Here is a 25,868-nt window from a genome sequence, read left to right as displayed (position 1 = left end):
AAATCAAACTTTTAATGATGTATTACCAATTATTAAACATGACAATTTTTACAACTTTTGATGAGCAAGTAGACCAGAAATAAAAATGTGGATCTATTTATCTAGACAAGCAATTTTTCTGTTTTATGGATAATTCAATTCTGTTTGTGTTTTCACTCAGTCAGATGTAGTGAACATGACATCAGAAGTCCTCTAAAGCACAATCCTTCGATAGCTCAGCTGGTAGAGCGGAGGACTGTAGAGGAAATTGGTACAGAAATCCTTAGGTCGCTGGTTCAACTCCGGCTCGAAGGAAAGTTTTTCATATCATTTTAGAGGGCAATTTCTGACATATTAAATAGCCAGAAATATGCATGACTCATGCTGTTTATCTTTAATAGTCAGAGAAACTGTAACTTGTTTTCATTTCTGCTGCCTGTTAATCATCCTGCATGCTGCTGAGCCTCTAGTAGGGCAATTATGGTTTCTGTGCTCTGTTGAAGTACAGTGCAGAGGCAGGTGATAGAGACACGAGTTCTGTTACTGGGGATACTTTCCATAGCTCTTTGCAACTCATTAAAATGGAAATGAGAACCTTTTCCACTTCTTGGAAAGTGGCCTACAGACATCACACATGGATTTATTGCATTGTTACCTATCCTGCTGGATTGGCATTTACAAATCTGCAAGTGGTCAGGGACGTGCCGTGATGATGCAAATCACATCATCAAACATTGCCCACCTCACTGATCACTGAGTGGTCTGGAGCGTGATGATGAAATTAGTGTCATCTTAGGCCATGCCAAACCCACTCAATGTCACCACCTGGTTAAATATGAAATACACAGAGAGTTAAGATACATTACAGCAAAGCATGATATATTTGTTCTGCTGCTATGCTGAAACACTCAACGGAAAAGTCCCATATGGTCTAGCAGTTAGGATTCCTGGTTTTCACCCAGGTGGCCTGGGTTCGACTCCCGGTATGGGAAGTTGAAGCTTTTTTGAATGGCAGCAACAGTACCACTTGTTTAATGCTCTGTTGATCTCAGCAACAAAATCCAGGAGAAACTGTGCTTTGGTTATGGAAATGGGATGTGGTCAAATCCACAGTATTTATATACCTCCCAACATTTCTGTATCCAAAATTAGGACAGAACTGGTCTGACCCCATATTTCAACATCCATCTTCCAAATTTCGAGTGGGACAACCCTATTTTATATGTAACACATCCTTCATGTGAAAAAAAAAAAAACTCTTGAACTTGTGGATCAATGGGTTTCCAGGGAAGGTTCACAACTTTTTAATGGTGCAGTAGGGATGTTCTGAATGAAACTAGACTACGCCAATGCTTACAAACCAATAATGTCTGCTTCTGTGCCCAGAATTTCTCCGCTTTCCTTAATCAGCATACAAAGGACAGGTTTAAGAGACCACGGATGGGAACTGAAATACAATATTACTTCTGAAATCCCATGGATCTGAACCCATAGAAGATGCATTGTAAAAACAGAGAGTACTGTGAGAAATAGTGGTGGCAGCGTGGACCATTGACTAGAAATCCATGTTTGTCTCACTGGGCAAAAGTTTGACAATTTGTCACCACAATTTCTGGAATTTTCATCAATTAAAAAAGTCAAGCTAAATTGGAGAACACAGAAGAGGTTGAAAATTTTCCAGCATTTTTAATCTTGACGTAAAGGCGTCTGCAGTTGGAAAATCTAAGGAAGCTGTTTTCCCAACTATTTCTGAAGCTAATTAATTCAAAATGAACAAATAAAAATCAAACTTTTAATGATGTATTACCAATTATTAAATATGACAATTTTTACAACTTTTGATGAGCAAGTAGACCAGAAATAAAAATGTGGATCTCTTTATCTAGACAAGCAATTTTTCTGTTTTATGGATATTTCAATTCTGTTTGTGTTTTCACTCAGTCAGATGTAGTGCACATGACATCAGAAATCCTCTAAAGCACAATCCTTCGATAGCTCAGCTGGTAGAGCGGAGGACTGTAGAGGAAATTGGTACAGAAATCCTTAGGTCGCTGGTTCAATTCCGGCTCGAAGGAAAGTTTTTCATATCAGTTTAGAGGGCAATTTCTGACATATTAAATACCCAGAAATATGCATGACTCATGCTGTTTATCTTTAATAGTCAGAGAAACTGTAACTTGTTTTCATTTCTGCTGCCTGTTAATCTTCCTGCATGCTGCTGAGCCTCTAGTAGGGCAATTATGGTTTCTGTGCTCTGTTGAAGTACAGTGCAGAGGCAGGTGATAGAGACACGAGTTCTGTTACTGGGGATCCTTTCCATAGCTCTTTGCAACTCATTAAAATGGAAATGAGAACCTTTCCCACTTCTTGGAAAGTGGCCTACAGACATCACACATGGATTTATTGCATTGTTACCTATCCTGCTGGATTGGCATTTACAAATCTGCAAGTGGTCAGGGATGTGCCGTGATGATGCAAATCACATCATCAAACATTGCCCACCTCACTGATCACTGAGTGGTCTGGAGCGTGATGATGAAATTAGTGTCATCTTAGGCCATGCCAAACCCACTCCATGTCACCACCTGGTTAAATATGAAATACACAGAGAGTTAAGATACATTACAGCAAAGCATGATATATTTGTTCTGCTGCTATGCTGAAACACTCAACAGAAAAGTCCCATATGGTCTAGCAGTTAGGATTCCTGGTTTTCACCCAGGTGGCCCAGGTTCGACTCCCGGTATGGGAAGTTGAAGCTTTTTTGAATGGCAGCAACAGTACCACTTGTTTAATGCTCTGTTGATCTCAGCAACAAAATCCAGGAGAAACTGTGCTTTGGTTATGGAAATGGGATGTGGTGAAATCCACAGTATTTATATACCTCCCAACATTTCTGTATCCAAAATTAGGACAGAACTGGTCTGACCCCATATTTCAACATCCATCTTCCAAATTTCGAGTGGGACAACCGTATTTTATATGTAACACATCCTTCATGTGAAAAAAAAGAACTCTTGAACTTGTATATCAATGGGTTTCCAGGGAGAGTTCACAACTTTTTAATGGTGCAGTAGGGATGTTCTGAATGAAACTAGACTACGCCAATGCTTACAAACCAATAATGTCTGCTTCTGTGCCCAGAATTTCTCCGCTTTCCTTAATCAGCATACAAAGGACAGGTTTAAGAGACCACGGATGGGAACTGAAATACAATATTACTTCTGAAATCCCATGGATCTGAACCCATAGAAGATGCATTGTAAAAACAGAGAGTACTGTGAGAAATAGTGGTGGCAGCGTGGACCATTGACTAGAAATCCATTTTTGTCTCACTGGGCAAAAGTTTGACAATTTGTCACCACAATTTCTGGAATTTTCATCAATTAAAAAAGTCAAGCTAAATTGGAGAACGCAGAAGAGGTTGAAAATTTTCCAGCATTTTTAATCTTGACGTAAAGGCGTCTGCAGTTGGAAAATCTAAGGAAGCTGTTTTCCCAACTATTTCTGAAGCTAATTAATTCAAAATGAACAAATAAAAAATCAAACTTTTAATGATGTATTACCAATTATTAAATATGACAATTTTTACAACTTTTGATGAGCAAGTAGACCAGAAATAAAAATGTGGATCTCTTTATCTAGACAAGCAATTTTTCTGTTTTATAGATAATTCAATTTTGTTTGTGTTTTCACTCAGTCAGATGTAGTGCACATGACATCAGAATTCCTCTAAAGCACAATCCTTCGATAGCTCAGCTGGTAGAGCGGAAGACTGTAGAGGAAATTGGTACAGAAATCCTTAGGTCGCTGGTTCAACTCCGGCTCGAAGGAAAGTTTTTCATATCATTTTAGAGGGCAATTTCTGACATATTAAATACCCAGAAATATCCATGGCTCATGCTGTTTATCTTTAATAGTCAGAGAAACTGTAACTTGTTTTCATTTCTGCTGCCTGTTAATCATCCTGCATGCTGCTGAGCCTCTAGTAGGGCAATTATGGTTTCTGTGCTCTGTTGAAGTACAGTGCAGAGGCAGGTGATAGAGACACGAGTTCTGTTACTGGGGATACTTTCCATAGCTCTTTGCAACTCATTAAAATGGAAATGAGAACCTTTTCCACTTCTTGGAAAGTGGCCTACAGACATCACACATGGATTTATTGCATTGTTACCTATCATGCTGGATTGGCATTTACAAATCTGCAAGTGGTCAGGGACGTGCCGTGATGATGCAAATCACATCATCAAACATTGCCCACCTCACTGATCACTGAGTGGTCTGGAGCGTGATGATGAAATTAGTGTCATCTTAGGCCATGCCAAACCCACTCCATGTCACCACCTGGTTAAATATGAAATACACAGAGAGTTAAGATACATTACAGCAAAGCATGATATATTTGTTCTGCTGCTATGCTGAAACACTCAACAGAAAAGTCCCATATGGTCTAGCAGTTAGGATTCCTGGTTTTCACCCAGGTGGCCCGGGTTCGACTCCCGGTATGGGAAGTTGAAGCTTTTTTGAATGGCAGCAACAGTACCACTTGTTTAATGCTCTGTTGATCTCAGCAACAAAATCCAGGAGAAACTGTGCTTTGCTTATGGAAATGGGATGTGGTCAAATCCACAGTATTTATATACCTCCCAACATTTCTGTATCCAAAATTAGGACAGAACTGGTCTGACCCCATATTTCAACATCCATCTTCCAAATTTCGAGTGGGACAACCGTATTTTATATGTAACACATCCTTCATGTGAAAAAAAAGAACTCTTGAACTTGTGTATCAATGGGTTTCCAGGGAGAGTTCACAACTTTTTAATGGTGCAGTAGGGATGTTCTGAATGAAACTAGACTACGCCAATGCTTACAAACCAATAATGTCTGCTTCTGTGCCCAGAATTTCTCCGCTTTCCTTAATCAGCATACAAAGGACAGGTTTAAGAGACCACGGATGGGAACTGAAATACAATATTACTTCTGAAATCCCATGGATCTGAACCCATAGAAGATGCATTGTAAAAACAGAGAGTACTGTGAGAAATAGTGGTGGCAGCGTGGACCATTGACTAGAAATCCATTTTTGTCTCACTGGGCAAAAGTTTGACAATTTGTCACCACAATTTCTGGAATTTTCATCAATTAAAAAAGTCAAGCTAAATTGGAGAACGCAGAAGAGGTTGAAAATTTTCCAGCATTTTTAATCTTGACGTAAAGGCGTCTGCAGTTGGAAAATCTAAGGAAGCTGTTTTCCAAACTATTTCTGAAGCTAATTAATTCAAAATGAACAAATAAAAATCAAACTTTTAATGATGTATTACCAATTATTAAATATGACAATTTTTACAACTTTTGATGAGCAAGTAGACCAGAAATAAAAATGTGGATCTCTTTATCTAGACAAGCAATTTTTCTGTTTTATGGATAATTCAATTTTGTTTGTGTTTTCACTCAGTCAGATGTAGTGCACATGACATCAGAAATCCTCTAAAGCACAATCCTTCGATAGCTCAGCTGGTAGAGCGGAGGACTGTAGAGGAAATTGGTACAGAAATCCTTAGGTCGCTGGTTCAACTCCAGCTCGAAGGAAAGTTTTTCATATCATTTTAGAGGGCAATTTCTGACATATTAAATACCCAGAAATATGCATGACTCATGCTGTTTATCTTTAATAGTCAGAGAAACTGTAACTTGTTTTCATTTCTGCTGCCTGTTAATCATCCTGCATGCTGCTGAGCCTCTAGTAGGGCAATTATGGTTTCTGTGCTCTGTTGAAGTACAGTGCAGAGGCAGGTGATAGAGACACGAGTTCTGTTACTGGGGATACTTTCCATAGCTCTTTGCAACTCATTAAAATGGAAATGAGAACCTTTTCCACTTCTTGGAAAGTGGCCTACAGACATCACACATGGATTTATTGCATTGTTACCTATCCTGCTGGATTGGCATTTACAAATCTGCAAGTGGTCAGGGACGTGCCGTGATGATGCAAATCACATCATCAAACATTGCCCACCTCACTGATCACTGAGTGGTCTGGAGCGGGATGATGAAATTAGTGTCATCTTAGGCCATGCCAAACCCACTCCATGTCACCACCTGGTTAAATATGAAATACACAGAGAGTTAAGATACATTACAGCAAAGCATGATATATTTGTTCTGCTGCTATGCTGAAACACTCAACGGAAAAGTCCCATATGGTCTAGCAGTTAGGATTCCTGGTTTTCACCCAGGTGGCCCGGGTTCGACTCCCGGTATGGGAAGTTGAAGCTTTTTTGAATGGCAGCAACAGTACCACTTGTTTAATGCTCTGTTGATCTCAGCAACAAAATCCAGGAAAAACTGTGCTTTGGTTATGGAAATGGGATGTGGTCAAATCCACAAGATTTATATACCTCCCAACATTTCTGTATCCAAAATTAGGACAGAACTGGTCTGACCCCATATTTCAACATCCATCTTCCAAATTTCGAGTGGGACAACCCTATTTTATATGTAACACATCCTTCATGTGAAAAAAAAGAACTCTTGAACTTGTGGATCAATGGGTTTCCAGGGAGAGTTCACAACTTTTTAATGGTGCAGTAGGGATGTTCTGAATGAAACTAGACTACGCAAATGCTTAGAAACCAATAATGTCTGCTTCTGTGTCCAGAATTTCTCCGCTTTCCTTAATCAGCATACAAAGGACAGGTTTAAGAGACCACGGATGGGAACTGAAATACAATATTACTTCTGAAATCCCATGGATCTGAACCCATAGAAGATGCATTGTAAAAACAGAGAGTACTGTGAGAAATAGTGGTGGCAGCATGGACCATTGACTAGAAATCCATTTTTGTCTCACTGGGCAAAAGTTTGACAATTTGTCACCACAATTTCTGGAATTTTTATCAATTAAAAAAGTCAAGCTAAATTGGAGAACGCAGAAGAGGTTGAAAATTTTCCAGCATTTTTAATCTTGACGTAAAGGCGTCTGCAGTTGGAAAATCTAAGGAAGCTGTTTTCCCAACTATTTCTGAAGCTAATTAATTCAAAATGAACAAATAAAAATCAAACTTTTAATGATGTATTACCAAATATTAAATATGACAATTTTTACAACTTTTCATGAGCAAGTAGACCAGAAATAAAAATGTGGATCTCTTTATCTAGACAAGCAATTTTTCTGTTTTATGGATAATTCAATTCTGTTTGTGTTTTCACTCAGTCAGATGTAGTGCACATGACATCAGAAATCCTCTAAAGCACAATCCTTCGATAGCTCAGCTGGTAGAGTGGAGGACTGTAGAGTAAATTGGTACAGAAATCCTTAGTGTGCTGGTTCAACTCCTGCTCGAAGGAAAGTTTTTCATATCATTTTAGAGGGCAATTTCTGACATATTAAATACCCAGAAATATGCATGACTCATGCTGTTTATCTTTAATAGTCAGAGAAACTGTAACTTGTTTTCATTTCTGCTGCCTGTTAATCATCCTGCATGCTGCTGAGCCTCTAGTAGGGCAATTATGGTTTCTGTGCTCTGTTGAAGTATAGTGCAGAGGCAGGTGATAGAGACACGAGTTCTGTTACTGGGAATACTTTCCATAGCTCTTTGCAACTTATTAAAATGGAAATGAGAACCTTTTCCACTTCTTGGAAAGTGGCCTACAGACATCACACATGGATTTATTGCATTGTTACCTATGCTGCTGGATTGGCATTTACAAATCTGCAAGTGGTCAGGGACGTGCCGTGATGATGCAAATCACATCATCAAACATTGCCCACCTCACTGATCACTGAGTGGTCTGGAGCGTGATGATGAAATTAGTGTCATCTTAGGCCATGCCAAACCCACTCCATGTCACCACCTGGTTAAATATGAAATACACAGAAAGTTAAGATACATTACAGCAAAGCATGATATATTTGTTCTGCTGCTATGCTGAAACACTCAATGAAAAAGTCCCATATGGTCTAGCGGTTAGGATTCCTGGTTTTCACCCAGGCGGCCCGGGTTCGACTCCCGGTATGGGAAGTTAAAGCTTTTTTGAATGGCAGCAACAGTACCACTTGTTTAATGCTCTGTTGATCTCAGCAACAAAATCCAGGAAAAACTGTGCTTTGGTTATGGAAATGGGATGTGCTCAAATCCACAAGATTTATATACCTCCCAACATTTCTGTATCCAAAATTAGGACAGAACTGGTCTGACCCCATATTTCAACATCCATCTTCCAAATTTCGAGTGGGACAACCCTATTTTATATGTAACACATCCTTCATGTGAAAAAAAAGAACTCTTGAACTTGTGGATCAATGGGTTTCCAGGGAGAGTTCACAACTTTTTAATGGTGCAGTAGGGATGTTCTGAATGAAACTAGACTACGCAAATGCTTAGAAACCAATATTTTCTGCTTCTGTGTCCAGAATTTCTCCGCTTTCCTTAATCAGCATACAAAGGACAGGTTTAAGAGACCATGGATGGGAACTGAAATACAATATTACTTCTGAAATCCCATGGATCTGAACCCATAGAAGATGCATTGTAAAAACAGAGAGTACTGTGAGAAATAGTGGTGGCAGCGTGGACCATTGACTAGAAATCCATTTTTGTCTCACTGGGCAAAAGTTTGACAATTTGTCACCACAATTTCTGGAATTTTTATCAATTAAAAAAGTCAAGCTAAATTGGAGAACGCAGAAGAGGTTGAAAATTTTCCAGCATTTTTAATCTTGACGTAAAGGCGTATGCAGTTGGAAAATCTAAGGAATCTGTTTTCCCAACTATTTCTGAAGCTAATTAATTCAAAATGAACAAATAAAAATCAAACTTTTAATGATGTATTACCAATTATTAAATATGACAATTTTTACAACTTTTCATGAGCAAGTAGACCAGAAATAAAAATGTGGATCTCTTTATCTAGACAAGCAATTTTTCTGTTTTATGGATATTTCAATTCTGTTTGTGTTTTCTCTCAGTCAGATGTAGTGCACATGACATCAGAAATCCTCTAAAGCACAATCCTTCGATAGCTCAGCTGGTAGAGCGGAGGACTGTAGAGGAAATTGGTACAGAAATCCTTAGGTCACTGGTTCAACTCTGGCTCAAAGGAAAGTTTTTCATATCATTTTAGAGGGCAATTTCTGACATATTAAATACCCAGAAATATGCATGACTCATGCTGTTTATCTTTAATAGTCAGAGAAACTGTAACTTGTTTTCATTTCTGCTGCCTGTTAATCATCCTGCATGCTGCTGAGCCTCTAGTAGGGCAATTATGGTTTCTGTGCTCTGTTGAAGTACAGTGCAGAGGCAGGTGATAGAGACACGAGTTCTGTTACTGGGGATACTTTCCATAGCTCTTTGCAACTCATTAAAATGGAAATGAGAACCTTTTCCACTTCTTGGAAAGTGGCCTACAGACATCACACATGGATTTATTGCATTGTTACCTATCCTGCTGGATTGGCATTTACAAATCTGCAAGTGGTCAGGGACGTGCCGTGATGATGCAAATCACATCATCAAACATTGCCCACCTCACTGATCACTGAGTGGTCTGGAGCGTGATGATGAAATTAGTGTCATCTTAGGCCATGCCAAACCCACTCCATGTCACCACCTGGTTAAATATGAAATACACAGAGAGTTAAGATACATTACAGCAAAGCATGGTCAAATCCACAGGATTTATATACCTCCTAACATTTCTGTATCCAAAATTAGGACAGAACTGGTCTGACCCCATATTTCAACATCCATCTTCCAAATTTCGAGTGGGACAACCCTATTTTATATGTAACACATCCTTCATGTGAAAAAAAAGAACTCTTGAACTTGTGGATCAATGGGTTTCCAGGGAGAGTTCACAACTTTTTAATGGTGCAGTAGGGATGTTCTGAATGAAACTAGACTACGCAAATGCTTATAAACCAATAATGTCTGCTTCTGTGCCCAGAATTTCTCCGCTTTCCTTAATCAGCATACAAAGGATAGGTTTAAGAGACCATGGATGGGAACTGAAATACAATATTACTTCTGAAATCCCATGGATCTGAACCCATAGAAGATGCATTGTAAAAACAGAGAGTACTGTGAGAAATAGTGGTGGCAGTGTGGACCATTGACTAGAAATCCATTTTTGTCTCACTGGGCAAAAGTTTGACAATTTGTCACCACAATTTCTGGAATTTTCATCAATTAAAAAAGTCAAGCTAAATTGGAGAACGCAGAAGAGGGTGAAAATTTTCCAGCATTTTTAATCTTGACGTAAAGGCGTCTACAGTTGGAAAATCTAAGGAAGCTGTTTTCCCAACTATTTCTGAAGCTAATTAATTCAAAATGAACAAATAAAAATCAAACTTTTAATGATGTATTACCAATTATTAAATATGACAATTTTTACAACTTTTGATGAGCAAGTAGACCAGAAATAAAAATGTGGATCTCTTTATCTAGACAAGCAATTTTTCTGTTTTATGGATATTTCAATTCTGTTTGTGTTTTCACTCAGTCAGATGTAGTGCACATGACATCAGAAATCCTCTAAAGCACAATCCTTCGATAGCTCAGCTGGTAGAGCGGAGGACTGTAGAGGAAATTGGTACAGAAATCCTTAGGTCACTGGTTCAACTCTGGCTCGAAGGAAAGTTTTTCATATCATTTTAGAGGGCAATTTCTGACATATTAAATACCCAGAAATATGCATGACTCATGCTGTTTATCTTTAATAGTCAGAGAAACTGTAACTTGTTTTCATTTCTGCTGCCTGTTAATCATCCTGCATGCTGCTGAGCCTCTAGTAGGGCAATTATGGTTTCTGTGCTCTGTTGAAGTACAGTGCAGAGGCAGGTGATAGAGACACGAGTTCTGTTACTGGGGATACTTTCCATAGCTCTTTGCAACTCATTAAAATGGAAATGAGAACCTTTTCCACTTCTTGGAAAGTGGCCTACAGACATCACACATGGATTTATTGCATTGTTACCTATCCTGCTGGATTGGCATTTACAAATCTGCAAGTGGTCAGGGACGTGCCGTGATGATGCAAATCACATCATCAAACATTGCCCACCTCACTGATCACTGAGTGGTCTGGAGCGTGATGATGAAATTAGTGTCATCTTAGGCCATGCCAAACCCACTCCATGTCACCACCTGGTTAAATATGAAATACACAGAGAGTTAAGATACATTACAGCAAAGCATGATATATTTGTTCTGCTGCTATGCTGAAACACTCAACGGAAAAGTCCCATATGGTCTAGCAGTTAGGATTCCTGGTTTTCACCCAGATGGCCCGGGTTCGATTCCGGTATGGGAAGTTGACACTTTTTTGAATGGCAGCAACAGTACCACTTGTTTAATGCTCTGTTGATCTCAGCAACAAAATCCAGGAGAAACTGTGCTTTGGTTATGGAAATGGGATGTGGTCAAATCCACAGGATTTATATACCTCCCAACATTTCTGTATCCAAAATTAGGATAGAACTGGTCTGACCCCATATTTCAACATCCATCTTCCAAATTTCGAGTGGGACAACCCTATTTTATATGTAACACATCCTTCATGTGAAAAAAAAGAACTCTTGAACTTGTGGATCAATGGGTTTCCAGGGAGAGTTCACAACTTTTTAATGGTGCAGTAGGGATGTTCTGAATGAAACTAGACTACGCAAATGCTTACAAACCAATAATGTCTGCTTCTGTGCCCAGAATTTCTCCGCTTTCCTTAATCAGCATACAAAGGACAGGTTTAAGAGACCATGGATGGGAACTGAAATACAATATTACTTCTGAAATCCCATGGATCTGAACCCATAGAAGATGCATTGTAAAAACAGAGAGTACTGTGAGAAATAGTGGTGGCAGTGTGGACCATTGACTAGAAATCCATTTTTGTCTCACTGGGCAAAAGTTTGACAATTTGTCACCACAATTTCTGGAATTTTCATCAATTAAAAAAGTCAAGCTAAATTGGAGAACGCAGAAGAGGTTGAAAATTTTCCAGCATTTTTAATCTTGACGTAAAGGCGTCTACAGTTGGAAAATCTAAGGAAGCTGTTTTCCCAACTATTTCTGAAGCTAATTAATTCAAAATGAACAAATAAAAATCAAACTTTTAATGATGTATTACCAATTATTAAATATGACAATTTTTACAACTTTTGATGAGCAAGTAGACCAGAAATAAAAATGTGGATCTCTTTATCTAGACAAGCAATTTTTCTGTTTTATGGATAATTCAATTTTGTTTGTGTTTTCACTCAGTCAGATATAGTGCACATGACATCAGAAGTCCTCTAAAGCACAATCCTTCGATAGCTCAGCTGGTAGAGCGGAGGACTGTAGCGGAAATTGGTACAGAAATCCTTAGGTCGCTGGTTCAACTCCGGCTTGAAGGAAAGTTTTTTATATAATTTTAGAGGGCAATTTCTGACATATTAAATACCCAGAAATATGCATGACTCATGCTGTTTATCTTTAATAGTCAGAGAAACTGTAACTTGTTTTCATTTCTGCTGCCTGTTAATCATCCTGCATGCTGCTGAGCCTCTAGTAGGGCAATTATGGTTTCTGTGCTCTGTTGAAGTACAGTGCAGAGGCAGGTGATAGAGACACGAGTTCTGTTACTGGGGATACTTTCCATAGCTCTTTGCAACTCATTAAAATGGAAATGAGAACCTTTTCCACTTCTTGGAAAGTGGCCTACAGACATCGCACATGGATTTATTGCATTGTTACCTATCCTGCTGGATTGGCATTTACAAATCTGCAAGTGGTCAGGGACGTGCCGTGATGATGCAAATCATATCATCAAACATTGCCCACCTCACTGATCACTGAGTGGTCTGGAGCGTGATGATGAAATTAGTGTCATCTTAGGCCATGCCAAACCCACTCCATGTCACCACCTGGTTAAATATGAAATACACAGAGTTAAGATACATTACAGCAAAGCATGATATATTTGTTCTGCTGCAATGCTGAAACACTCAACAGAAAAGTCCCATATGGTCTAGCAGTTAGGATTCCTGGTTTTCACCCAGGCGGCCTGGGTTCGACTCCCGGTATGGGAAGTTGAAGCTTTTTTGAATGGCAGCAACAGTACCACTTGTTTAATGCTCTGTTGATCTCAGCAACAAAATCCAGGAAAAACTGTGCTTTTTTTATGGAAATGGGATGTGGTCAAATCCACAGGATTTATATACCTCCCAACATTTCTGTATCCAAAATTAGGATAGTACTGGTCTGACCCCATATTTCAACATCCATCTTCCAAATTTCGAGTGGGACAACCCTATTTTATATGTAACACATCCTTCATGTGAAAAAAAAGAACTCTTGAACTTGTGGATCAATGGGTTTCCAGGGAGAGTTCACAACTTTTTAATGGTGCAGTAGGGATGTTCTGAATGAAACTAGACTACGCAAATGCTTACAAACCAATAATGTCTGCTTCTGAGCCCAGAATTTCTCCGCTTTCCTTAATCAGCATACAAAAGACAGGTTTAAGACACCACGGATGGGAACTGAAATACAATATTACTTCTGAAATCCCATGGATCTGAACCCATAGAAGATGCATTGTAAAAACAGAGAGTACTGTGAGAAATAGTGGTGGCAGCGTGGACCATTGACTAGAAATCCATTTTTGTCTCACTGGGCAAAAGTTTGACAATTTGTCACCACAATTTCTGGAATTTTCATCAATTAAAAAAGTCAAGCTAAATTGGAGAACGCAGAAGAGGTTGAAAATTTTCCAGCATTTTTAATCTTGACGTAAAGGCGTCTGCAGTTGGAAAATCTAAGGAAGCTGTTTTCCCAACTATTTCTGAAGCTAATTAATTCAAAATGAACAAATAAAAATCAAACTTTTAATGATGTATTACCAATTATTAAATATAACAATTTTTACAACTTTTGATGAGCAAGTAGACCAGAAATAAAAATGTGGATCTCTTTATCTAGACAAGCAATTTTTCTGTTTTATGGATAATTCAATTTTGTTTGTGTTTTCACTCAGTCAGATGTAGTGCACATGACATCAGAAGTCCTCTAAAGCACAATCCTTCAATAGCTCAGCTGGTAGAGCGGAGGACTGTAGAGGAAATTGGTACAGAAATCCTTAGGTCGCTGGTTCAACTCCGGCTCGAAGGAAAGTTTTTCATATCATTTTAGAGGGCAATTTCTGACATATTTAATACCCAGAAATATGCATGGCTCATGTTGTTTATCTTTAATAGTCAGAGAAACTGTAACTTGTTTTCATTTCTGCTGCCTGTTAATCATCCTGCATGCTGCTGAGCCTCTAGTAGAGCAATTATGGTTTCTGTGCTCTGTTGAAGTACAGTGCAGAGGCAGGTGATAGAGACACGAGTTCTGTTACTGGGGATACTTTCCATAGCTCTTTGCAACTCATTAAAATGGAAATGAGAACCTTTTCCACTTCTTGGAAAGTGGCCTACAGACATCACACATGGATTTATTGCATTGTTACCTATCCTGCTGGATTGGCATTTACAAATCTGCAAGTGGTCAGGGACGTGCCGTGATGATGCAAATCACATCATCAAACATTGCCCACCTCACTGATCACTGAGTGGTCTGGAGCGTGATGATGAAATTAGTGTCATCTTAGGCCATGCCAAACCCACTCCATGTCACCACCTGGTTAAATATGAAATACACAGAGTTAAGATACATTACAGCAAAGCATGATATATTTGTTCTGCTGCTATGCTGAAACACTCAACGGAAAAGTCCCATATGGTCTAGCAGTTAGGATTCCTGGTTTTCACCCCAGCGGCCTGGGTTCGACTCCCGGTATGGGAAGTTGAAGCTTTTTTGAATGGCAGCAACAGTACCACTTGTTTAATGCTCTGTTGATCTCGGCAACAAAATCCAGGAGAAACTGTGCTTTGGTTATGGAAATGGGATGTGGTGAAATCCACAGTATTTATATACCTCCCAACATTTCTGTATCCAAAATTAGGACAGAACTGGTCTGACCCCATATTTCAACATCCATCTTCCAAATTTCGAGTGGGACAACCCTATTTTATATGTAACACATCCTTCATGTGAAAAAAAGAACTCTTGTACTTGTGGATCAATGGGTTTCCAGGGAGAGTTCACAACTTTTTAATGGTGCAGTAGGGATGTTCTGAATGAAACTAGACTATGCAAATGCTTAGAAACCAATAATGTCTGCTTCTGTGCCCAGAATTTCTCCGCTTTCCTTAATCAGCATACAAAGGACAGGTTTAAGAGACCATGGATGGGAACTGAAATACAATATTACTTCTGAAATCCCATGGATCTGAACCCATAGAAGATGCATTGTAAAAACAGAGAGTACTGTGAGAAATAGTGGTGGCAGCGTGGACCATTGACTAGAAATCCATTTTTGTCTCACTGGGCAAAAGTTTGACAATTTGTCACCACAATTTCTGGAATTTTCATCAATTAAAAAAGTCAAGCTAAATTGGAGAACGCAGAAGAGGGTGAAAATTTTCCAGCATTTTTAATCTTGACGTAAAGGCGTCTACAGTTGGAAAATCTAAGGAAGCTGTTTTCCCAACTATTTCTGAAGCTAATTAATTCAAAATGACCAAAAAAAAATCAAACTTTTAATGATGTATTACCAATTATTAAATATGACAATTTTTACAACTTTTGATGAGCAAGTAGACCAGAAATAAAAATGTGGATCTCTTTATCTAGACAAGCAATTTTTCTGTTTTATGGATATTTCAATTCTGTTTTTGTTTTCACTCAGTCAGATGTAGTGCCCATGACATCAGAAATCCTCTAAAGCACAATCCTTCGATAGCTCAGCTGGTAGAGCGGAGGACTGTAGAGGAAATTGGTACAGAAATCCTTAGGTCGCTGGTTCAACTCCGGCTCAAAGGAAAGTTTTTCATATCATTTTAGAGGGCAATTTCTGACATATTAAATACCCAGAAATATGCATGGCTCATGCTGTTTATCTTTAATAGTCAGAGAAACTGTAACTTGTTTTCATTTCTGCTGCCTGTTAATCATCCTGCATGCTGCTGAGCCTCTAGTAGGGCAATTATGGTTTCTGTGCTCTGTTGAAGTACAGTGCAGAGGCAGGTGATAGAGACACGAGTTCTGTTACTGGGGATACTTTCCATAGCTCTTTGCAACTCATTAAAATGGAAATGAGAACCTTTTCCACTTCTTGGAAAGTGGCCTCCAGACATCACACATGGATTTATTGCATTGTTACCTATCCTGCTGGATTGGCATTTACAAATCTGCAAGTGGTCAGGGACGTGCCGTGATGATGCAAATCACATCATCAAACATTGCCCACCTCACTGATCACTGAGTGGTCTGGAGCGTGATGATGAAATTAGTGTCATCATAGGCCATGCCAAACCCACTCCATGTCACCACCTGGTTAAATATGAAATACACAGAGTTAAGATACATTACAGCAAAGCATGATATATTTGTTCTGCTGCTATGCTGAAACACTCAACGGAAAAGTCCCATATGGTCTAGCAGTTAGGATTCCTGGTTTTCACCCAGGCGGCCCGGGTTCGACTCCCGGTATGGGAAGTTGAAGCTTTTTTGAATGGCAGCAACAGTACCACTTGTTTAATGCTCTGTTGATCTCAGCAACAAAATCCAGGAAAAACTGTGCTTTGGTTATGGAAATGGGATGTGGTCAAATCCACAGTATTTATATACCTCCCAACATTTCTGTATCCAAAATTAGGACAGAACTGGTCTGACCCCATATTTCAACATCCATCTTCCAAATTTCGAGTGGGACAACCCTATTTTATATGTAACACATCCTTCATGTGAAAAAAAAGAACTCTTGAACTTGTGGATCAACGGGTTTCCAGGGAGTGTTCACAACTTTTTAATGGTGCAGTAGGGATGTTCTGAATGAAACTAGACTACGCAAATGCTTACAAACCAATAATGTCTGCTTCTGTGCCCAGAATTTCTCCGCTTTCCTTAATCAGCATACAAAGGACAGGTTTGAGACCATGGATGGGAACTGAAATACAATATTACTTCTGAAATCCCATGGATCTGAACCCATAGAAGATGCATTGTAAAAACAGAGAGTACTGTGAGAAATAGTGGTGGCAGCATGGACCATTGACTAGAAATCCATTTTTGTCTCACTGGGCAAAAGTTTGACAATTTGTCACCACAATTTCTGGAATTTTCATCAATTAAAAAAGTCAAGCTAAATTGGAGAACGCAGAAGAGGTTGAAAATTTTCCAGCATTTTTAATCTTGACGTAAAGGCGTCTGCAGTTGGAAAATCTAAGGAAGCTGTTTTCCCAACTATTTCTGAAGCTAATTAATTCAAAATGAACAAATAAAAATCAAACTTTTAATGATGTATTACCAATTATTAAATATGACAATTTTTACAACTTTTGATGAGCAAGTAGACCTGAAATAAAAATGTGGATCTCTTTATCTAGACAAGCAATTTTTCTGTTTTATGGATATTTCAATTCTGTTTTTGCTTTCACTCAGTCAGATATAGTGCACATGACATCAGAAACCCTCTAAAGCACAATCCTTCGATAGCTCAGCTGGTAGAGCGGAGGACTGTAGAGGAAATTGGTACAGAAATCCTTAGGTCGCTGGTTCAACTCCGGCTCGAAGGAAAGTTTTTCATATCATTTTAGAGGGCAATTTCTGACATATTAAAAACCCAGAAATATGCATGGCTCATGCTGTTTATCTTTACTAGTCAGAGAAACTGTAACTTGTTTTCATCTCTGCTGCCTGTTAATCATCCTGCATGCTGCTGAGCCTCTAGTAGGGCAATTATGGTTTCTGTGCTCTGTTGAAGTACAGTGCAGAGGCAGGTGATAGAGACACGAGTTCTGTTACTGGGGATACTTTCCATAGCTCTTTGCAACTCATTAAAATGGAAATGAGAACCTTTTCCACTTCTTGGAAAGTGGCCTCCAGACATCACACATGGATTTATTGCATTGTTACCTATCCTGCTGGATTGGCATTTACAAATCTGCAAGTGGTCAGGGACGTGCCGTGATGATGCAAATCACATCATCAAACAGTGCCCACCTCACTAATCACTGAGTGGTCTGGAGCGTGATGATGAAATTAGTGTCATCTTAGGCCATGCCAAACCCACTCCATGTCACCACCTGGTTAAATATGAAATACACAGAGAGTTAAGATACATTACAGCAAAGCATGATATATTTGTTCTGCTGCTATGCTGAAACACTCAACGAAAAAGTCCCATATGGTCTAGCGGTTAGGATTCCTGGTTTTCACCCAGGCGGCCCGGGTTCGACTCCCGGTATGGGAAGTTGAAGCTTTTTTGAATGGCAGCAACAGTACCACTTGTTTAATGCTCTGTTGATCTCAGCAACAAAATCCAGGAAAAACTGTGCTTTGGTTATGGAAATGGGATGTGGTCAAATCCACAGGATTTATATACCTCCCAACATTTCTGTATCCAAAATTAGGATAGAACTGGTCTGACCCCATATTTCAACATCCATCTTCCAAATTTCGAGTGGGACAACCCTATTTTATATGTAACACATCCTTCATGTGAAAAAAAAGAACTCTTGAACTTGTGGATCAATGGGTTTCCAGGGAGAGTTCACAACTTTTTAATGGTGCAGTAGGGATGTTCTGAATGAAACTAGACTACGCAAATGCTTATAAACCAATAATGTCTGCTTCTGTGCCCAGAATTTCTCCGCTTTCCTTAATCAGCATACAAAAGACAGGTTTAAGACACCACGGATGGGAACTGAAATACAATATTACTTCTGAAATCCCATGGATCTGAACCCATAGAAGATGCATTGTAAAAACAGAGAGTACTGTGAGAAATAGTGGTGGCAGCGTGGACCATTGACTAGAAATCCATTTTTGTCTCACTGGGCAAAAGTTTGACAATTTGTCACCACAATTTCTGGAATTTTCATCAATTAAAAAAGTCAAGCTAAATTGGAGAACGCAGAAGAGGTTGAAAATTTTCCAGCATTTTTAATCTTGACGTAAAGGCGTCTGCAGTTGGAAAATCTAAGGAAGCTGTTTTCCCAACTATTTCTGAAGCTAATTAATTCATCATCATCATCATCATCATTTATTTATATAGCGCCACTAATTCCGCAGCGCTGTACAGAGAACTCATTCACATCAGTCCCTGCCCCATTGGAGCTTACAGTCTAAATTTCCTACTATAGACACACACTCACACACATACAGACAGAGAGGGAGAGACTAGGGTCAATTTTTTTTTTTTGATTGCAGCCAATTAACCTACCGGTATATTTTTTGGAGTGTGGGAAGTTGAAGCTTTTTTGAATGGCAGCAACAGTACCACTTGTTTAATGCTCTGTTGATCTCAGCAACAAAATCCAGGAAAAACTGTGCTTTGGTTATGGAAATGGGATGTGGTCAAATCCACAGTATTTATATACCTCCCAACATTTCTGTATCCAAAATTAGGACAGAACTGGTCTGACCCCATATTTCAACATCCATCTTCCAAATTTCGAGTGGGACAACCCTATTTTATATGTAACACATCCTTCATGTGAAAAAAAAGAACTCTTGAACTTGTGGATCAACGGGTTTCCAGGGAGTGTTCACAACTTTTTAATGGTGCAGTAGGGATGTTCTGAATGAAACTAGACTACGCAAATGCTTACAAACCAATAATGTCTGCTTCTGTGCCCAGAATTTCTCCGCTTTCCTTAATCAGCATACAAAGGACAGGTTTGAGACCATGGATGGGAACTGAAATACAATATTACTTCTGAAATCCCATGGATCTGAACCCATAGAAGATGCATTGTAAAAACAGAGAGTACTGTGAGAAATAGTGGTGGCAGCATGGACCATTGACTAGAAATCCATTTTTGTCTCACTGGGCAAAAGTTTGACAATTTGTCACCACAATTTCTGGAATTTTCATCAATTAAAAAAGTCAAGCTAAATTGGAGAACGCAGAAGAGGTTGAAAATTTTCCAGCATTTTTAATCTTGACGTAAAGGCGTCTGCAGTTGGAAAATCTAAGGAAGCTGTTTTCCCAACTATTTCTGAAGCTAATTAATTCAAAATGAACAAATAAAAATCAAACTTTTAATGATGTATTACCAATTATTAAATATGACAATTTTTACAACTTTTGATGAGCAAGTAGACCTGAAATAAAAATGTGGATCTCTTTATCTAGACAAGCAATTTTTCTGTTTTATGGATATTTCAATTCTGTTTTTGCTTTCACTCAGTCAGATATAGTGCACATGACATCAGAAACCCTCTAAAGCACAATCCTTCGATAGCTCAGCTGGTAGAGCGGAGGACTGTAGAGGAAATTGGTACAGAAATCCTTAGGTCGCTGGTTCAACTCCGGCTCGAAGGAAAGTTTTTCATATCATTTTAGAGGGCAATTTCTGACATATTAAAAACCCAGAAATATGCATGGCTCATGCTGTTTATCTTTACTAGTCAGAGAAACTGTAACTTGTTTTCATCTCTGCTGCCTGTTAATCATCCTGCATGCTGCTGAGCCTCTAGTAGGGCAATTATGGTTTCTGTGCTCTGTTGAAGTACAGTGCAGAGGCAGGTGATAGAGACACGAGTTCTGTTACTGGGGATACTTTCCATAGCTCTTTGCAACTCATTAAAATGGAAATGAGAACCTTTTCCACTTCTTGGAAAGTGGCCTCCAGACATCACACATGGATTTATTGCATTGTTACCTATCCTGCTGGATTGGCATTTACAAATCTGCAAGTGGTCAGGGACGTGCCGTGATGATGCAAATCACATCATCAAACAGTGCCCACCTCACTAATCACTGAGTGGTCTGGAGCGTGATGATGAAATTAGTGTCATCTTAGGCCATGCCAAACCCACTCCATGTCACCACCTGGTTAAATATGAAATACACAGAGAGTTAAGATACATTACAGCAAAGCATGATATATTTGTTCTGCTGCTATGCTGAAACACTCAACGAAAAAGTCCCATATGGTCTAGCGGTTAGGATTCCTGGTTTTCACCCAGGCGGCCCGGGTTCGACTCCCGGTATGGGAAGTTGAAGCTTTTTTGAATGGCAGCAACAGTACCACTTGTTTAATGCTCTGTTGATCTCAGCAACAAAATCCAGGAAAAACTGTGCTTTGGTTATGGAAATGGGATGTGGTCAAATCCACAGGATTTATATACCTCCCAACATTTCTGTATCCAAAATTAGGATAGAACTGGTCTGACCCCATATTTCAACATCCATCTTCCAAATTTCGAGTGGGACAACCCTATTTTATATGTAACACATCCTTCATGTGAAAAAAAAGAACTCTTGAACTTGTGGATCAATGGGTTTCCAGGGAGAGTTCACAACTTTTTAATGGTGCAGTAGGGATGTTCTGAATGAAACTAGACTACGCAAATGCTTATAAACCAATAATGTCTGCTTCTGTGCCCAGAATTTCTCCGCTTTCCTTAATCAGCATACAAAAGACAGGTTTAAGACACCACGGATGGGAACTGAAATACAATATTACTTCTGAAATCCCATGGATCTGAACCCATAGAAGATGCATTGTAAAAACAGAGAGTACTGTGAGAAATAGTGGTGGCAGCGTGGACCATTGACTAGAAATCCATTTTTGTCTCACTGGGCAAAAGTTTGACAATTTGTCACCACAATTTCTGGAATTTTCATCAATTAAAAAAGTCAAGCTAAATTGGAGAACGCAGAAGAGGTTGAAAATTTTCCAGCATTTTTAATCTTGACGTAAAGGCGTCTGCAGTTGGAAAATCTAAGGAAGCTGTTTTCCCAACTATTTCTGAAGCTAATTAATTCATCATCATCATCATCATCATTTATTTACATAGCGCCACTAATTCCGCAGCGCTGTACAGAGAACTCATTCACATCAGTCCCTGCCCCATTGGAGCTTACAGTCTAAATTTCCTACTATAGACACACACTCACACACATACAGACAGAGAGGGAGAGACTAGGGTCAATTTTTTTTTTTTGATTGCAGCCAATTAACCTACCGGTATATTTTTTGGAGTGTGGGAGGAAACCGGAGCACCCGGAGGAAACCCACGCAAGCACAGGGAGAACATACAAACTCCACACAGATAAGGCCATGGTCGGGAATCGAACTCATGACCCCAGTGCTGTGAGGCAGACGTGCTAACCACTACGCCACTGTGCTGTCTGTTCAAATTCAAAATGAACAAATAAAAATCAAACTTTTAATGATGTATTACCAATTATTAAATATAACAATTTTTACAACTTTTGATGAGCAAGTAGACCAGAAATAAAAATGTGGATCTCTTTATCTAGACAAGCAATTTTTCTGTTTTATGGATAATTCAATTTTGTTTGTGTTTTCACTCAGTCAGATGTAGTGCACATGACATCAGAAGTCCTCTAAAGCACAATCCTTCGATAGCTCAGCTGGTAGAGCGGAGGACTGTAGAGGAAATTGGTACAGAAATCCTTAGGTCGCTGGTTCAACTCCGGCTCGAAGGAAAGTTTTTCATATCATTTTAGAGGGCAATTTCTGACATATTAAATACCCAGAAATATGCATGGCTCATGCTGTTTATCTTTAATAGTCAGAGAAACTGTAACTTGTTTTCATTTCTGCTGCCTGTTAATCATCCTGCATGCTGCTGAGCCTCTAGTAGAGCAATTATGGTTTCTGTGCTCTGTTGAAGTACAGTGCAGAGGCAGGTGATAGAGACACGAGTTCTGTTACTGGGGATACTTTCCATAGCTCTTTGCAACTCATTAAAATGGAAATGAGAACCTTTTCCACTTCTTGGAAAGTGGCCTACAGACATCACACATGGATTTATTGCATTGTTACCTATCCTGCTGGATTGGCATTTACAAATCTGCAAGTGGTCAGGGACGTGCCGTGATGATGCAAATCACATCATCAAACATTGCCCACCTCACTGATCACTGAGTGGTCTGGAGCGTGATGATGAAATTAGTGTCATCTTAGGCCATGCCAAACCCACTCCATGTCACCACCTGGTTAAATATGAAATACACAGAGTTAAGATACATTACAGCAAAGCATGATATATTTGTTCTGCTGCTATGCTGAAACACTCAACGGAAAAGTCCCATATGGTCTAGCAGTTAGGATTCCTGGTTTTCACCCAGGCGGCCTGGGTTCGACTCCCGGTATGGGAAATTGAAGCTTTTTTGAATGGCAGCAACAGTACCACTTGTTTAATGCTCTGTTGATCTCGGCAACAAAATCCAGGAGAAACTGTGCTTTGGTTATGGAAATGGGATGTGGTGAAATCCACAGTATTTATATACCTCCCAACATTTCTGTATCCAAAATTAGGACAGAACTGGTCTGACCCCATATTTCAACATTCATCTTCCAAATTTCGAGTGGGACAACCCTATTTTATATGTAACACATCCTTCATGTGAAAAAAAAAGAACTCTTGAACTTGTGGATCAATGGGTTTCCAGGGAGAGTTCACAACTTTTTAATGGTGCAGTAGGGATGTTCTGAATGAAACTAGACTACGCAAATGCTTACAAACCAATAATGTCTGCTTCTGTGCCCAGAATTTCTCCGCTTTCCTTAATCAGCATACAAAAGACAGGTTTAAGACACCACGGATGGGAACTGAAATACAATATTACTTCTGAAATCCCATGGATCTGAACCCATAGAAGATGCATTGTAAAAACAGAGAGTACTGTGAGAAATAGTGGTGGCAGCGTGGACCATTGACTAGAAATCCATTTCTGTCTCACTGGGCAAAAGTTTGACAATTTGTCACCACAATTTCTGGAATTTTCATCAATTAAAAAAGTCAAGCTAAATTGGAGAACGCAGAAGAGGGTGAAAATTTTCCAGCATTTTTAATCTTGACGTAAAGGCGTCTACAGTTGGAAAATCTAAGGAAGCTGTTTTCCCAACTATTTCTGAAGCTAATTAATTCAAAATGAACAAAAAAAAATCAAACTTTTAATGATGTATTACCAATTATTAAATATGACAATTTTTACAACTTTTGATGAGCAAGTAGACCAGAAATAAAAATGTGGATCTCTTTATCTAGACAAGCAATTTTTCTGTTTTATGGATAATTCAATTCTGTTTGTGTTTTCACTCAGTCAGATGTAGTGCACATGACATCAGAAATACTCTAAAGCACAATCCTTCAATAGCTCAGCTGGTAGAGCGGAGAACTGTAGAGGAACTTGGTACAGAAATCCTTAGGTCGCTGGTTCAACTCCGGCTCGAAGTAAATTTTTTCATATAATTTTAGAGGGCAATTTCTGACATATTAAATACCCAGAAATATGCATGACTCATGCTTTATATCTTTAATAGTCAGAGAAACTGTAACTTGTTTTCATTTCTGCTGCCTGTTAATCATCCTGCATGCTGCTGAGCCTCTAGTAGGGCAATTATGGTTTCTGTGCTCTGTTGAAGTACAGTGCAGAGGCAGGTGATAGAGACACGAGTTCTGTTACTGGGGATACTTTCCATAGCTCTTTGCAACTCATTAAAATGGAAATGAGAACCTTTTCCACTTCTTGGAAAGTGGCCTACAGACATCACACATGGATTTATTGCATTGTTACCTATCCTGCTGGATTGGCATTTACAAATCTGCAAGTGGTCAGGGACGTGCCGTGATGATGCAAATCACATCATCAAACATTGCCCACCTCACTGATCACTGAGTGGTCTGGAGCGTGATGATGAAATTAGTGTCATCTTAGGCCATGCCAAACCCACTCCATGTCACCACCTGGTTAAATATGAAATACACAGAGAGTTAAGATACATTACAGCAAAGCATGATATATTTGTTCTGCTGCTATGCTGAAACACTCAACGGAAAAGTCCCATATGGTCTAGCAGTTAGGATTCCTGGTTTTCACCCAGGCGGCCTGGGTTCGACTCCCGGTATGGGAAGTTGAAGCTTTTTTGAATGGCAGCAACAGTACCACTTGTTTAATGCTCTGTTGATCTCAGCAACAAAATCCAGGAGAAACTGTGCTTTGGTTATGGAAATGGGATGTGGTGAAATCCACAGTATTTATATACCTCCCAACATTTCTGTATCCAAAATTAGGACAGAACTGGTCTGACCCCATATTTCAACATCCATCTTCCAAATTTCGAGTGGGACAACCCTATTTTATATGTAACACATCCTTCATGTGAAAAAAAAGAACTCTTGAACTTGTGGATCAATGGGTTTCCAGGGAGAGTTCACAACTTTTTAATGGTGCAGTAGGGATGTTCTGAATGAAACTAGACTACGCAAATGCTTACAAACCAATAATGTCTGCTTCTGTGCCCAGAATTTCTCCGCTTTACTTAATCAGCATACAAAGGACAGGTTTAAGAGACCACGGATGGGAACTGAAATACAATATTACTTCTAAAATCCCATGGATCTGAACCCATAGAAGATGAATTGTAAAAACAGAGAGTACTGTGAGAAATAGTGGTGTCAGCGTGGACCATTGACTAGAAATCCATTTTTGTCTCACTGGGCAAAAGTTTGACAATTTGTCACCACAATTTCTGGAATTTTCATCAATTATAAAAGTCAAGCTAAATTGGAGAACGCAGAAGAGGTTGAAAATTTTCCAGCATTTTTAATCTTGACGTAAAGGCGTCTGCAGTTGGAAAATCTAAGGAAGCTGTTTTCCCAACTATTTCTGGAGCTAATTAATTCAAAATGAACAAGTAAAAATCAAACTTTTAATGATGTATTACCAATTATTAAACATGACAATTTTTACAACTTTTGATGAGCAAGTAGACCAGAAATAAAAATGTGGATCTCTTTATCTAGACAAGCAAT

The 25,868-nt window shown here is 39.0% G+C and overlaps 17 non-coding genes across 17 annotated transcripts; all 17 read left to right on the top strand.

Moving 5' to 3' along the window:
* The first annotated feature begins 204 nt into the window (after positions 1-204).
* Positions 205-294, top strand: TRNAY-GUA (transfer RNA tyrosine (anticodon GUA)). The gene is given in 2 exon segments: positions 205-241; positions 259-294. It is a non-coding gene; the product is annotated as a tRNA-Tyr (tRNA).
* A 605-nt stretch (positions 295-899) lies between these two features.
* Positions 900-971, top strand: TRNAE-UUC (transfer RNA glutamic acid (anticodon UUC)). The gene has a single exon. It is a non-coding gene; the product is annotated as a tRNA-Glu (tRNA).
* Positions 972-1,964: 993 nt separating this feature from the next.
* Positions 1,965-2,054, top strand: TRNAY-GUA (transfer RNA tyrosine (anticodon GUA)). Its single transcript is given in 2 exon segments — positions 1,965-2,001; positions 2,019-2,054. It is a non-coding gene; the product is annotated as a tRNA-Tyr (tRNA).
* A 2,364-nt stretch (positions 2,055-4,418) lies between these two features.
* Positions 4,419-4,490, top strand: TRNAE-UUC (transfer RNA glutamic acid (anticodon UUC)). The gene has a single exon. It is a non-coding gene; the product is annotated as a tRNA-Glu (tRNA).
* A 991-nt stretch (positions 4,491-5,481) lies between these two features.
* TRNAY-GUA (transfer RNA tyrosine (anticodon GUA)) lies at positions 5,482-5,571 on the top strand. Its single transcript is given in 2 exon segments — positions 5,482-5,518; positions 5,536-5,571. It is a non-coding gene; the product is annotated as a tRNA-Tyr (tRNA).
* A 605-nt stretch (positions 5,572-6,176) lies between these two features.
* Positions 6,177-6,248, top strand: TRNAE-UUC (transfer RNA glutamic acid (anticodon UUC)). The gene has a single exon. It is a non-coding gene; the product is annotated as a tRNA-Glu (tRNA).
* Positions 6,249-7,934: 1,686 nt separating this feature from the next.
* Positions 7,935-8,006, top strand: TRNAE-UUC (transfer RNA glutamic acid (anticodon UUC)). The gene has a single exon. It is a non-coding gene; the product is annotated as a tRNA-Glu (tRNA).
* A 4,283-nt stretch (positions 8,007-12,289) lies between these two features.
* TRNAY-GUA (transfer RNA tyrosine (anticodon GUA)) lies at positions 12,290-12,379 on the top strand. Its single transcript is given in 2 exon segments — positions 12,290-12,326; positions 12,344-12,379. It is a non-coding gene; the product is annotated as a tRNA-Tyr (tRNA).
* Positions 12,380-12,982: 603 nt separating this feature from the next.
* TRNAE-UUC (transfer RNA glutamic acid (anticodon UUC)) lies at positions 12,983-13,054 on the top strand. The gene has a single exon. It is a non-coding gene; the product is annotated as a tRNA-Glu (tRNA).
* A 3,439-nt stretch (positions 13,055-16,493) lies between these two features.
* On the top strand, positions 16,494-16,565 carry TRNAE-UUC (transfer RNA glutamic acid (anticodon UUC)). Its single transcript has one exon. It is a non-coding gene; the product is annotated as a tRNA-Glu (tRNA).
* Positions 16,566-17,554: 989 nt separating this feature from the next.
* Positions 17,555-17,644, top strand: TRNAY-GUA (transfer RNA tyrosine (anticodon GUA)). Its single transcript is given in 2 exon segments — positions 17,555-17,591; positions 17,609-17,644. It is a non-coding gene; the product is annotated as a tRNA-Tyr (tRNA).
* Positions 17,645-18,249: 605 nt separating this feature from the next.
* TRNAE-UUC (transfer RNA glutamic acid (anticodon UUC)) lies at positions 18,250-18,321 on the top strand. Its single transcript has one exon. It is a non-coding gene; the product is annotated as a tRNA-Glu (tRNA).
* Positions 18,322-20,307: 1,986 nt separating this feature from the next.
* On the top strand, positions 20,308-20,397 carry TRNAY-GUA (transfer RNA tyrosine (anticodon GUA)). The gene is given in 2 exon segments: positions 20,308-20,344; positions 20,362-20,397. It is a non-coding gene; the product is annotated as a tRNA-Tyr (tRNA).
* Positions 20,398-21,002: 605 nt separating this feature from the next.
* TRNAE-UUC (transfer RNA glutamic acid (anticodon UUC)) lies at positions 21,003-21,074 on the top strand. The gene has a single exon. It is a non-coding gene; the product is annotated as a tRNA-Glu (tRNA).
* A 1,369-nt stretch (positions 21,075-22,443) lies between these two features.
* On the top strand, positions 22,444-22,533 carry TRNAY-GUA (transfer RNA tyrosine (anticodon GUA)). Its single transcript is given in 2 exon segments — positions 22,444-22,480; positions 22,498-22,533. It is a non-coding gene; the product is annotated as a tRNA-Tyr (tRNA).
* Positions 22,534-23,136: 603 nt separating this feature from the next.
* Positions 23,137-23,208, top strand: TRNAE-UUC (transfer RNA glutamic acid (anticodon UUC)). Its single transcript has one exon. It is a non-coding gene; the product is annotated as a tRNA-Glu (tRNA).
* A 1,687-nt stretch (positions 23,209-24,895) lies between these two features.
* TRNAE-UUC (transfer RNA glutamic acid (anticodon UUC)) lies at positions 24,896-24,967 on the top strand. The gene has a single exon. It is a non-coding gene; the product is annotated as a tRNA-Glu (tRNA).
* The last annotated feature ends 901 nt before the right edge of the window (positions 24,968-25,868 follow it).

Source organism: Mixophyes fleayi, chromosome 3, assembly GCF_038048845.1.
Source record: "Mixophyes fleayi isolate aMixFle1 chromosome 3, aMixFle1.hap1, whole genome shotgun sequence".
NCBI lineage: Eukaryota > Metazoa > Chordata > Amphibia > Anura > Limnodynastidae > Mixophyes > Mixophyes fleayi.
The sequence above is the reverse complement of the archived record's forward strand: the minus strand, read 5'-3'. Positions and strand labels throughout refer to the sequence as shown.